This window comes from Carassius carassius, chromosome 15, assembly GCF_963082965.1.
Source record: "Carassius carassius chromosome 15, fCarCar2.1, whole genome shotgun sequence".
Classification (NCBI taxonomy): Eukaryota; Metazoa; Chordata; class Actinopteri; order Cypriniformes; family Cyprinidae; genus Carassius; species Carassius carassius.
In genome coordinates, this window is record NC_081769.1 from 20,779,080 (window position 1) to 20,791,897 (window position 12,818).

General features: G+C 35.3%; 1 long non-coding RNA gene across 2 annotated transcripts in view; it reads right to left on the reverse strand.

Annotated features, from left to right (window-relative positions):
- Positions 1-12,818, reverse strand: part of LOC132158496 (uncharacterized) — a 28,543-nt gene that overhangs the window by 9,654 nt on the left and 6,071 nt on the right. Inside the window, exon 3 of one of the 2 annotated variants that reach the window (XR_009437689.1) lies at positions 4,027-4,378. The exons of the other annotated variant lie outside the window; for it this stretch is intronic. This is a non-coding gene — a long non-coding RNA (uncharacterized LOC132158496). Of the gene's footprint in view, positions 1-4,026; positions 4,379-12,818 lie in introns of those variants that run through there. 2 annotated transcript variants of the gene reach the window in all.

Here is a 12,818-nt window from a genome sequence, read left to right on the forward strand (position 1 = left end):
TAAATGAAATAATCATTTAAAAACTTTTGTATTTGTATTTACTTGCATTACATTAGTGTAATATTAAAATTTATTTGATGTTCTGAATCTTTTACTTGTGACAAATATGAAAACAGGAAGGGGGCAAAAGCTTTTTACGGCACTGTATATTAGTTAGTCTCGTTGTTTTTGCTGTGGAATTTTAGTTAAAACCATATGCAAAAGTTCTTTGTGTTTTGCAAAAAGAATTAAAGTTTGATATCTAAATGTTTGAGTTCATTGTTTTTTTAGGATTCAATAAGAATCCGAATTGATATGCAGAATTGGAATCTGTGAAGTCCACAAGTCTGAAGGCCTTCCCATTAGTCATTTAAGGTTTTGGAAGGGTGCTCACCAGCATCCCCTTTGCAGCCGTGCACACTTTCACACAGCTTTTACCCAACAGTCTGTGTGGCCTTACATCACCAAAATGTTGAGGAAAGGCCAAAAGTAAAAGTTCATTCTTAACATAACCAGGTACACAACTTCCTCTGTGAACATCTAAGCAGGATTGAAAGTCAATGATGAGAGTGTAATAGTTTATTTCTAGCGGCATAGTAAGTTCTAAAAGTAAAGAACCCTTAATACATTCCTCACATTTTCAATTGGTGAAACAGCTCCTAAATACCAAGCCCTCCAACCTCTCTCTCTCTCTCCCTCACTCCACTGCTGCTCTCCAGCGAATATAAACAGACCCGCTCCATTTATTCAACTTGTAACAAACATTAAGTCCCTAATATGTAACCGCTGGGGAAGGAACAGAGCATGACTATGTTGGTCAGAATATAAACAGTGAGTAGCCACTGATCCTGAGAGCCTGATCCATCATGGTTGGTGATAGCTAGTTATGCTGTAAGTTGGAGATGACCTCATCCCCCTGTGAAAGTCTACACAGAACACATTTGAATATGAGGTTTGAATGAAATACCATTCCAGTGGTAAAGGAACTCATTAGCAATGATATGGTTGCTATGACCTGAGGGCTGATGGACATTCATAGTATTACCTGAGTGATTTGAATACTGTTTCCATTAATAGTACAGATAGGGCTGTTACGTAGGTTGTGGTATGAGTGCAATAATCATGGTACGCCTCTGGCCATTTGACCTGGATACTGAATGTAAACAGGCAAACAAATATAGTTACTGACAAATTTATATTCAATAGCTATTTATTGAATCCTGTTTCCATCTTAGAGTAGAGGAAAAAGTAGAGAAAGTTTAAAGTAAGAAATAAAGTCACAATGTATCCCCTTTTACACAATCACAAGATATAAAGAAGCAACTCTAAAAGTCACATTTAAAGAAATAAAAGTTACAATTACCTGTATGAATAATAAAGAAGCCACAATTGTGTGATATAATATTATAATTAAAAAGAAATAATAAAGAGATTATAATAAAGAATAAAGTAAGTCTCAATTATGACACTGTGATAAAGTAGTGATTGGGAGAGTCACATTTATGAAACCTCAAGTTGCATTTATGAGAAATGAAGTCACAACTGTGAGATAAGTCACAGTTTGAGAAACATCAAATAAAATAAGATATAACATCATAATTATAAGGAATATAATCTCTTGTATAATCTCAGTTATTACAAATTCTATTTCATTACAATATTAGTCACATTGTGAGATATTAAGTCATACTAATGAGAAATAAAGTCACAATTACCTTTTTTTTTTTTATTATTTTGAAGTGGAAGCATGCATCCACAGTTATCTGCTTTGTATAATTGAAGAAAAATAGAACTTCTGAGCAGATGAACAGATAAGTGGTTGCGTGGAGTTTGGCAGTTGGACCATAGCACGTTCAAAACCTCGTTTGAATTTTCCAGTGCATACTAGAGATTCAGGTTAGTGGAATTCACCTGTTTAGCAGATCCTGGCTAATGAATTAAAATGGTTTATTTATTACACTTCTTTTTTTCTTCTTCGGTAACATATTACTTTCAGTGCTGCATTGATCTAGAATGACAATAATCTATGTGTCTCGTTTCTTCACCCTTTTTTAACCTTTCAGAAGCACCGAGAGCATATGTGAGAAAGAGAGAGAGCATGTAACTGGATATTTCTGGCTTCTTTTAGACTCTCCTCCATTTAGGAACTTCCATGACCAGTACTCCACTTGGAAAATAAAAGAGAACAATCTACTCTTGCTGTTCCATTGACATACACATATATGTGGTCACATTTTAAAGCCATCTCTCATATAGATTTTGTCTTCCGTACCTTGTCTAACCATTAGCTATGCAACCAACCACCCTGTGAAGATACAGATTTTCGGTGACCATTTAACCCAGCATGCAACACTACTACACCTGTAATTTAAACCACCCATGGGCTGCACACTCGGCTGGCCCACTGTGTTGAATTCATTCATCAACCGCCAATCAAACATGACCCTGACCCCAGCCACTGGCCAACAGTGTCTACATGAACAAAACAGTCTGCAAGTACTACTTTGTTCATATTACTGAAGGAACTAAATTTTAATTAATCCTTAAATTAACAAAACCTTTTTTTCCAAAAAATCTGTAGTTTAAGCTATTCAGCATGGATAAAGATGAAAGGCATTAAAAAGAAAAAAATAATGTATGAATTAAAAGTGATAGAGTGCAGATTGACTGCTGTTGGCAGTTCTATAGAAGACCATATATTTCAGTCAATGAAAATCAGATTAAGTCTGCGGGGAAATACAAGAAGAAAAAAAAGAGTAAGGATGGAGTGAAAGTGAAGGAGTGTTGATAAAGGTGCTCATGCGAGATAAAGCAGCTCTTAGCTCTCTTATACCATGTTCTAAACCACTGGAGCCAAATTGCAGACAAAGGTCCCATTGTTTTTAAACTTCCTTTGTGTGTGTGTGTGTGTGTGTGTGTGTGTGTGTGTGTGTGTGTCAGAGCACCCATGTTGTGTTTGTATGTATGACGTAAGAGTTAGACTTCAAAAAGAAATTAAGAAGAGTAAATATAGTCAAACCAATCACCATGACTAAACAGAAGATAAGATGTTTTTTACAGCTGTAGTTAGAGTTTAAATTCTCTATAAAACACCATACACAGGCATGCGTCTATGGGAAGACCACAAGACAGGTGATATGAATTGTCCTTTTAGCCAATTAGGCTTGAGGGTTGCGTGCAGAGGACCCAATCAGGCTGCAGGCTGCTGAATCTCAGGCAATAAGAGATGAGTTTGACCCTATTCCGGCCTCAAAACACCTTCAAGGACTAAACACCTATTTCAGTCTGGCTATAACTAGAAGTGTGGCAACAATAGATGTTTCACATTCACATTTAGTGTTTACCTATTGTACATGAGCAGCCGATAAATTCCAGCCATACATTTTGATTAGTTTTCTGGGGTCAGTTCACAGCGAATGCCTCTCCATAAGCTCAAAGAAATTCTGATTAGTTCCGATAAAATAAAAAAATTAAATACATTCCAATTTCTTTTATTTTTAATTAACACAGTTAACACCTAAGTGGTGTGGCTTTGTGGAAAAAAGAACAAAGAGAAAAACAGTATTTCAAAGGTTTTGTGCTCACTTGCAAAAATTTTGTGTTCTTAGCAGGGAACACAAAAGGTGAAGAAAATGCAAAAGATCTGAAATCTTTCAACAACATGTCCCATTTTTTGTCAAACCACAAGCTGTCAATGTGTCATTACTCTTCTAGGCAAATAAATTTTAGTTGCAAGTTCTTTTATTATTATTTATTGTAGAGGATAGTGAACATTTGATAGAAAAGCAAAGGAAGAATGGGATGAAGTCTTGACTTGAGACAGGTCCCACACTCTAAAAATGCTGGGTTAAATAAAACCCAGTCCTGGGTAAAACATGGATAAACTCAGCAATTGGGTCATTTTCTACCATCAGTTGGGTTAAATGTTTAACCCAACCACTGGGTCAGAATAACCAAATCGCTGGTTTTGTCCATATTTTACCCAGTGCTGGGTTGTGTTTAACACAGCATTTTTTAGAGTGCATGTTCACAATAGATTCTCATATGATATGATTATGCTTTTGCATTATACAATTGAGAATTGCATTAAAAGTGACCAACTTTGAATTGAGCGTGTACATTTTAGTGTTTCATGAGAATCTAATGCAGGATTTTGATGTCATTAGCCCTACTATTTGAACACCATTTTTCATTACACAACCTGTAGTTGGCCTCATCTCACATGTAGCACTTACCTAAGTGCTTTGAATGAACATTCACTGTTGTAATGGAGTCAAATGGGGAAGTCCCTCTCTCTCTGGAGTGAAGATCATGTTGATTCACACTGTAACCACTGTACTGCAAAATTGGCGGCCGTCCAGCTCTCCACTGATCCAGCACTGAAGAACCCATCGTATCACTAAACCCAGGAAACATCAGATAGCTTATTACATTTTTTGTCCTCTCTGAACTCTACATAAATATGAAAGAGGTTTATGTTTGGAAGTGTTTGTTAATACATAGTATTCTCTGTGCATTAGAGATAAAGACAGCGATAAGTTAAAGACCTTCCTTCTTCACACAGAAACACTAAATAAAGAGCCTATTGGTTCCCAAAACCTCCAGCAGTCACAAGACAGAAGAAGTATAGTGTGTTTGCGTGTGTGCTTCTTCCCACAAAACCCATCTCTGACGTTGTCAGTTTTGTATGTACTCACAAACTACCGACTGTCACATCAAAGCCGGATTGTGATGTTTCCAGTCCACTATGCCTATTTGATAAAACTGCAGTTCAATTTTAGGTGCCATAAATTCATTAAACATGCAAAGCAGTATGCTAGGTGTATTGAACTAGTCCTGACCTACTTCTATTGGCCCAGTGAAATCAGGACAAAGTTGCAGGTTTTGCTGTAATGTGGTTTATTAGTGAATGCAAGCATGGTGGGGAGGAACCGACATGGCGGTGTGATGCTTAATGCGATTATTCATTATACAAAAACATCTCTGTCCAAACATTTAGATAAGACCATCCCCTTTCTACTCTCGACCAACACATCTGAATCATATCCTCTTAGAACAAACACACATACACCCCCATACATTCACTAAACAGTCCTATAAATGCAACCATAAGATATATTACATGAAAACAGACCTGCTTTGTAGCCATGTCGCCACCATTAGTGGACATGCTAACATGGGAAAACATCATTAGACATGAATTATCTCATACACAAACTCTTTATCATTAAAACAATACATTATAAACATATGCATTGTATTAACAAGCAATTAAATAATCAAACCTTAGTGTTTAATACTTTGTGTATTGCAGAGTCATAAATTCTAGTTATTTTAAGTCTATTGTTTTTGTTAATATATTCCTTTAATAATTTTTTAAAAACATTTATTATATAAATATTAATTAAAAGATAATACATTATTAAATTCAATTTGTGTCAAAGACAATAATCACAGTAAAAAATAAATATAAATCCAATTACAGACACCAAGGAATAATCTAATGGTCTAAAGTTGTCTGTAAACCTTTTAAACATTATTTAAGAGTTTAAATATTCTTGAAGAAAAGCCCAGTGGAAAAACACAAGAAAGAGGTTCAGAATATTACTGAGTTTCTCATTTTATTTTATTACTCTCATATATCTATACGCACTATGTACAAATGTACACTTAACCATTCTTTAATGTAAAGCTTGAGCGAAAAATCACTGTCAGACTGTTTCAAAAGCTTAAAGGTCACATAATCACCCACTTTCTACTAATGTCAAATTATATCTAACTGACATTTCCGCTTATATAAGAGGCTGATATGACTCATAATTCTAAATTCCAAATCCTGGAACATGAGGTACGCCCAAAAGAACAAACAATTGAATATGCATTCAATAATTAAATAATTAAAAAAAGAACAAAAATCTAGCTTTGATTCAACCGAAGTTCACCACCAAATGTATTTACATTGAATATATTTTCTGACCTGGCTAAGAAATCATACTGTAAGCCTATATATGTTAGCCCTGATCTAGTAGACTACTTTATGTACATCATTGTACATCAAAAATATTTTAAGAATGACATCTTATGTTGTACATCCAGTGTCTTTCAATGAGGTTGTGTTAAAGGGTTTGGGGAATCCCTGTCTGAACATGAGCTTGACCCTCTGAGTCATTTGATAAACTAAACGGATGAGATATTTGCTGTTTACTCATGCACTAGTATATCACAACCTCTGCAAGTTTGTGTGTGGGTTCAACAGAATGAAAACAGTATCTAAATTACATCTTCTACAGTTTCTCAGGCCTTCAGGCAAGCACAGACGTTTGTTTAGAATGCAGTTGTCTGAAACAAAGTTACTGAAGATAATTTTATAATTTTTCAACCCTATCAGAAATCCTCTGAATGAAGTTGCATAAAACAGGCAAAGGTTATGAAAGCAATGCCTTGATTACAACGTCCCACACATTCACATAGCTTAGCATCGTGGTGTGTCAAAAAGAGGGTGTGGCACAGGTTTAGCATGAAACTCGACAAGAAAGAGTGATTCCGGAATATGACGTACACTGCCGGCCCATATTCTGTAATTTGAATTGGAAAAAATCAGGAGGCAGTTTTCCTACACCTGTTGCTGGGAAATTCACAATGCCGATGACAGGTAGATCTTCAAAACCCACACGTTTGAATGTGTGAGAACGTATTTTATAATCATCAAACTCTTCTCACAACTTTCTCGATGAATATACCAAAATGGTGAGTAATATGCCATTTGGTAAGTGTAAATGTATCACTGCGAGTGACCCCAGATTTAAAGGTCAAGATGCCGCTACGCTGATTCACGACTATGACGGAAGGTCAGCAGACATGAGACAACTTTTCCACTTCATTTCATGGACCTCGAGTACCTTGTGTATCCTTACATTCACAAAGGTGAAAATGTGGGTGTCGGAATGTTTTCTACTCCAAACATTGACATTATCGGTTTAATTTTGCATCCCTGATTACAGAAACAGATCGCATCTTGAGAAGAGGAGTGCAAGCTACACAAAAAAAACTCTTAGGGCCTAAAATAATTCAGGTTAAGTCACGAAAGCCACAAAAGGTCAAATGTCAATGTGATTCTACAATGAAAAAGGGGTGTCCTTTGCCACTGACTGAATCAAATGCAGAGCTTTCAAAAACAAACAAAAAAACAAACAAAACAATGGCAACCTCCCTTTGATAAAAAAAAGTTACATTTATTTGCACTTTAATTTACAGTTTCAACTTTTGCAATCAAAATTTAGAGTAAGAATTATTCATTTTATAAATCCCTTTTGACGCCAAGCAAACGCAGATAATTTTTTGAGGCAGGTGTACTAGGGTATCTTTATTTTAAAACATTTATAAATATAACAGTTTCTGTCTCACTTCATAATTCCAAATCACACACATAAAGATCATTCAGTTACTTAATAATTTGAAAATACTGAAGATAATAAAGAATTACCACAATTGTTTTTTTAAATCTCACATTCTTATCAAAAAGGTTTAAAGTAAAAGGTTTAAAGTCAGATGTTATCCTGGAGCACAAAACCAGTCATAAGTCGCATGGGCATATTTGAGACAATAGCCAAAAATACACTGTATGGGTCAAGATTATTGATTTTTCTTTTATGCCAAAAAATATTAATATTTGGATATTAAGTAAAGCTAATGTCCCATGAAGATATTTTTTTTTATTTCCTACCGTAAATATATCAAAACTTAATTTTTGATTTGTAATATGCATTGCTACGAACTTTATTTGGACAACTGGCAAAGACTGAGCTTCTTGTCTAAAAGAAAATTACCCTTTTGACTAGTTTTGTGATCCAGGGTCACAAATTATCATGTTTTGAAGAACTTTTGCTCTAAAATCACAAAAAAAGTCAAACATGTCCAAATCGTTATAATATGAAATTGCTGTTAAAAAAAGAGGCCCTATATTATTTTTTACGTTTCAGCTGCAAGAACTAGGAAATATTTTCTCCATCCACAATTCATCAACTACAGTAGCTGTCAAGTGATTAATCATAGTGTTTAAATGAAAGTCAGACCCCATTAATAAAGGTGAAGAACACCAACGCACTGACATTTAAAACTAAACCTTGAAACATGCATCAAGCAGTAATCTGTGTGAGTTCCCCTAAAAGGTGATGATGACATACTGCAATGAGTTATTATCTTAAGAGAAAGTATGTGTCTTTTTCTCTGCACTCTCTCTCTTGCATGCCTTGTCTAGTCTAGTCTAGTCCTCTGAAAAGATCAACACAACCACGCACACAAAAAACAACAATGCAGGTTTTCCAAGAGGTTTGATACATGGGTATCCCTTAATATGCTCACATGCAAAGTACAATATGCTGCAAAGCCTTTAAAATAGCAAATCAACTCTCCATTGCTTACTCACTGAGCCTCATTCATAAGTCTAACATGTCAAACAGCGCATTTGTTTATTGTTTTTTGTAGTGATTTTTTTGGTAGATCATTGTGTTAGCAGCGCAAAAGGTCGTGGGTTCAATTCCCAGGGAACACATACTGGTAAAAAAAATAATAATAATTATAGCCTGAATACACTGTAAGCCGCTTTGGATAAATTGTCTGCTAAAGGCATAAAATGTAAAAAAGTTTGCTTTCTATCGAATATTTGCAACATGAATCTCAACACAGTGACACTGTACCACATAATACATCGGATTAGTACTGATCAGGAGTTTCAGTTCTTCATTGATTCATCTCACTGTCACAATGGCATGCTAAAAACAAAAGCAGTCTGCATATTTCACCTCTGAACACCTGCTAAACTCTCAGTCTGAATTCCTGTTCAATTGTTCTGACACCCCACACAGTGGGTCAACTAACATACTGAGGAGTGGTAAGAGGAAGAGATGCACGCATACACCCACTGCACTGTGAAAAGCGTCATGCACTGTGAAAATCTTACAATTTACGGTTAAAAACTGACAGGTGTGGTTGCTAAATATTAACTGTAAACAAAACAAATACGATGACATTACAAGATAGTTTTTTGGTGCCTTTATATTTTGAAGTTCATACCTGTCACTCTAAAAACTTATTTCGGGTACCTGACAATTTAAATAATGCATGGTTGCAATTGCTTTATTGATTTGAGTAAACCTTTTAAAGTAGGAAACATTATTTTGATGAGATCTGGTGACATACATCGACTCTATGGCTGCGCTATAAAGACATTGACAAGAAATATCTTACTTCTTAGCTAAATAATTTACATTTAGTATGTGCTATGCTAGCTGTTGATTTTAACTGAAAAGGTAAGATTAATTGGTTCCAGGTAAACAATACCTTTATTTATTCATTTATTGAGCAGTTGACTTAAACATTTGGCTTTACGCTATAAATTAGGTGCTTATAACTTAACTTAGTTTGTTGGTTGAACACAATTTCATTGGAAGTTGTCATAACTAAGAAAGATTGATGGACAGTTGCGCTACTTTTTTGTTTTGTTTTTGAGCTGACACATTATTTAAAAATACTGGGTTGTTTCTTCTCAACTTTTGGGTCAAATACCCAGCTGTTGGGTTAAGTTTTTACATTAATTCTTCAACTCAAAAGTTGGGTTAGTCCATATTTTACCCAAAGTTGGGTTACACATTCAGGGCTTAGACTAAATCACGATTAGGCTATAGTTCAATAAGGAAATGTTAATAATTTTTATAATTGCAATTTAGAGAAAATATTACTGGTGTGCATCTTGAGACAAAACAAAGGCACTGATATATTTTAATATCAGTCAGTGCAAATTTCTTTCAGTTGAAACAGCTCAAGACTTACATTTTAGTCTGGGACTAGGCTTAAGCCTTGTCTATGAAACCGGGGGATAAAGTTAATATACCAAACCAGTCCTACCAAAAAAAAAATTAATTCAGCATGTTCCAAATATTATGCAGAAGAAAATACCAAAATTGCCACATCCTTTAAAAATTGAGTAAAACAGCGTTTAAAGCATTCTAATTTACACCATTAAAGGATTTAGCTGACCAAAAAAAAAAAAAAAATATATATATATATATATATATATATAACTTATTTACTGTCTACTCACTGTGATGCTTGTGCTTGTCCATATATCGGCAGGGAATGGTAACCACCTTATACTGTAGATTTAAAAAGGGATGCAAAACTGTCACAAAAATATATATTGTGACTTGGCCTGAATATTTGAGTATGATGAGAAACAATGCAAAATGTATTGTAGTATTTATCAAAAATCTTCACCTGATCTCATTGCTCTTCTGTTGCACATTCATGATCACGATACAATGAGGTGCATGCTTGAAAGCAACATTTTGGAAAGCAACATTTCCTGCGCGTTCAGTAAAAGCACATGTGCTCACCATTATGAAAAGTCTAAAGAAAAATGTGAAACTATTGTAAGCTATGTGTAAAAAACAATCATTCTAAGCAGCAAGGATTAATAAATGCTGTAAGCTCTAGATTACATGTACATCAATATAGCAATTATTACAGTCTTAAAATCAAGTGCATTAAACAGGTTTGAAAGTGGGCCTTCTTTCCTCCCTACTTATTCACATGAGTATCATCTAACAAAATTGGAAAGAATCTGCAAATGCATTTGTTCTTACTTTTTTCCCCCCAATGAATATTTCTTCCCCACTATTTTTTCTTCTACCAACACATGAATGTATATGGGTTCATAGAAGTAAAATGACATTTATATCCTTTTCTTGAAACTGCCCTTTTCTGCTATTATAGTTTAGATGATTTTGAAGAATGACTCACATTTCCCAAAGGAGAGAGAGAGAGAGAGAGAGAGAGAGAGAGAGAGAGAGAGAGAGAGAGAGAGAGAGAGAGAGAGAGAAATGTGCAAAACTTTCTTTGACAATTTCTCTCACGTCCAGGTCATCGCTTGTGTGTCAACATATATGAGTACAAACACCCACTCACAAACACAAGAAAAACTAACAAACAGTTCTTACCACACATGACCTTTCAGCTTGTCAATCTGTGATACACATGGTTTAATACATATACAATAAAATGACAGTCACTGTGTGGTTTAAGGTAAGATATAATTGAGCCTTCACTACTGGACTGTGCTAATATAAGATTATCTTAAATGACTGTAGTTATCATATGACTATTACTGCATTCACCTCGGCCTAGGGAGACGGGAGATCATCCCTTTTGAGTCATGAGTCAGTGCTGTAAAAGCAATTTGGATATCTGTCAATCATGGACGTATCCATTATACAGTCAGTTGGAAAACGTGGGAGTTTATAGAAATTCACTGCCTTTCCAACATAAAGACCAAAGTTCAAGACCTTCATATATATATATATTGATTTTTTGTTAAATAATAAAGATAATATTTATAAATAGTACTTCTCCTAATTCAAATTTTAGTTAGAAAAATAATTTCTAGTGTTTTTGGGGGTTTTTTTAGTCCACTATTCCAGCTGTATTGAATATGTAACCCTTATAAATAAAATAGTCATCCTTTAGCAGATGGATAGGAATGAGAAGGTGTGATCACTTTGATATCAGAATGAACAAAACGCATGAATTTCTCCGTTGTGATAAACATATTATGTTTTGGTTAGTGTAAGGGTCTCCAAAAAAAAAAAGTATAAAGTCATTATGTTATCATGATGTGCCTACTAGTTTCACCGGGGAGACACTTTTTTTTTTTTCTAGAGACCAACGTGTAGGGGGAAAGTAATTGTCTGAGAAGTGTGCCTTCTCAAGACAGAACATCCCCGCCCTTTTAAACCAATTCATTTTCATGACATTTCCATGACCTTTCCAGTCATTCATAGTTATAGGATATTATTTTTTTGTATTAATTTCATTGTTTATTTTAATAAATTTCCATTACTTTTTCTGGGCCTGGAAACCTCAATTTTAAAATCACCTGATATTTCCAAATTGTATAGGTCTTTCCCCAAAAATAACACACTAGGCTTGTTTAGTTTTCTTCCTATGTCTCATTCACTCAGTTTTAACCTTTCTGTATATTTTAGACCCATATCAGTCGGTTTTTGGTTCTTTAAAACGTGTCAAGTAATATTTAAGCACTTGTCTCTAACCACTCCAAGATCAACCTGTCTAGTCACAAACGAGGGTAATATCACTTGACCCGGTTTACCCTTTCCCTCCTTAAGCGTCTAAAGAGGCGGGGGAAGGTCACGGAGAGGGGATTCCCCGTGACGGCAAAGCAGCAGTGCTAAGAGCGAGTTTCCCTCCGCGCGTGCACCGTTTCCATGCCTAGCCCCGAGGTCTCGCGCCGCGGAACATGTTCCCCACAACTACAGACCACCTGATGTACCACTGGACTTCTTGCAGTTGATTAATGAACAAAATATAAACGTAATTTACGTTTGTATTTTTGGCAAACGCATCACAAGCAAACTCACAAGCTCGTTCCAAAATGTTAGAATATTTATCGAGGCATTTACATGCATATTATATGCTTTACTTTCAGATGTGGACACTGATGCATGTGCTGCCCAAGTTCAGAATTATTCCCAACTTCTTTGCAACAGCTTTTCGTGAGCTGTGAAAGACATAATTACCTGTAACTACAGTCTGTTACTGCTACCTGTTGTATCGAGATTCTTAGCGATATGTTGTCGGCTAAGTAACTTAACTCTGGTTCAAACGGTTGCTTTTACATCGCACTCGATCTACAACAACATTTAACACAACAACCGAAACCTGTTTAGTGTCCTCGGTACGTCCGCACTTAATACTATCCTGCTTTTCCAAAGAGCCAAGCGAGTTAAACAACACTGTTAAAATGGAGAAACCTGCGAAAAAAGCTT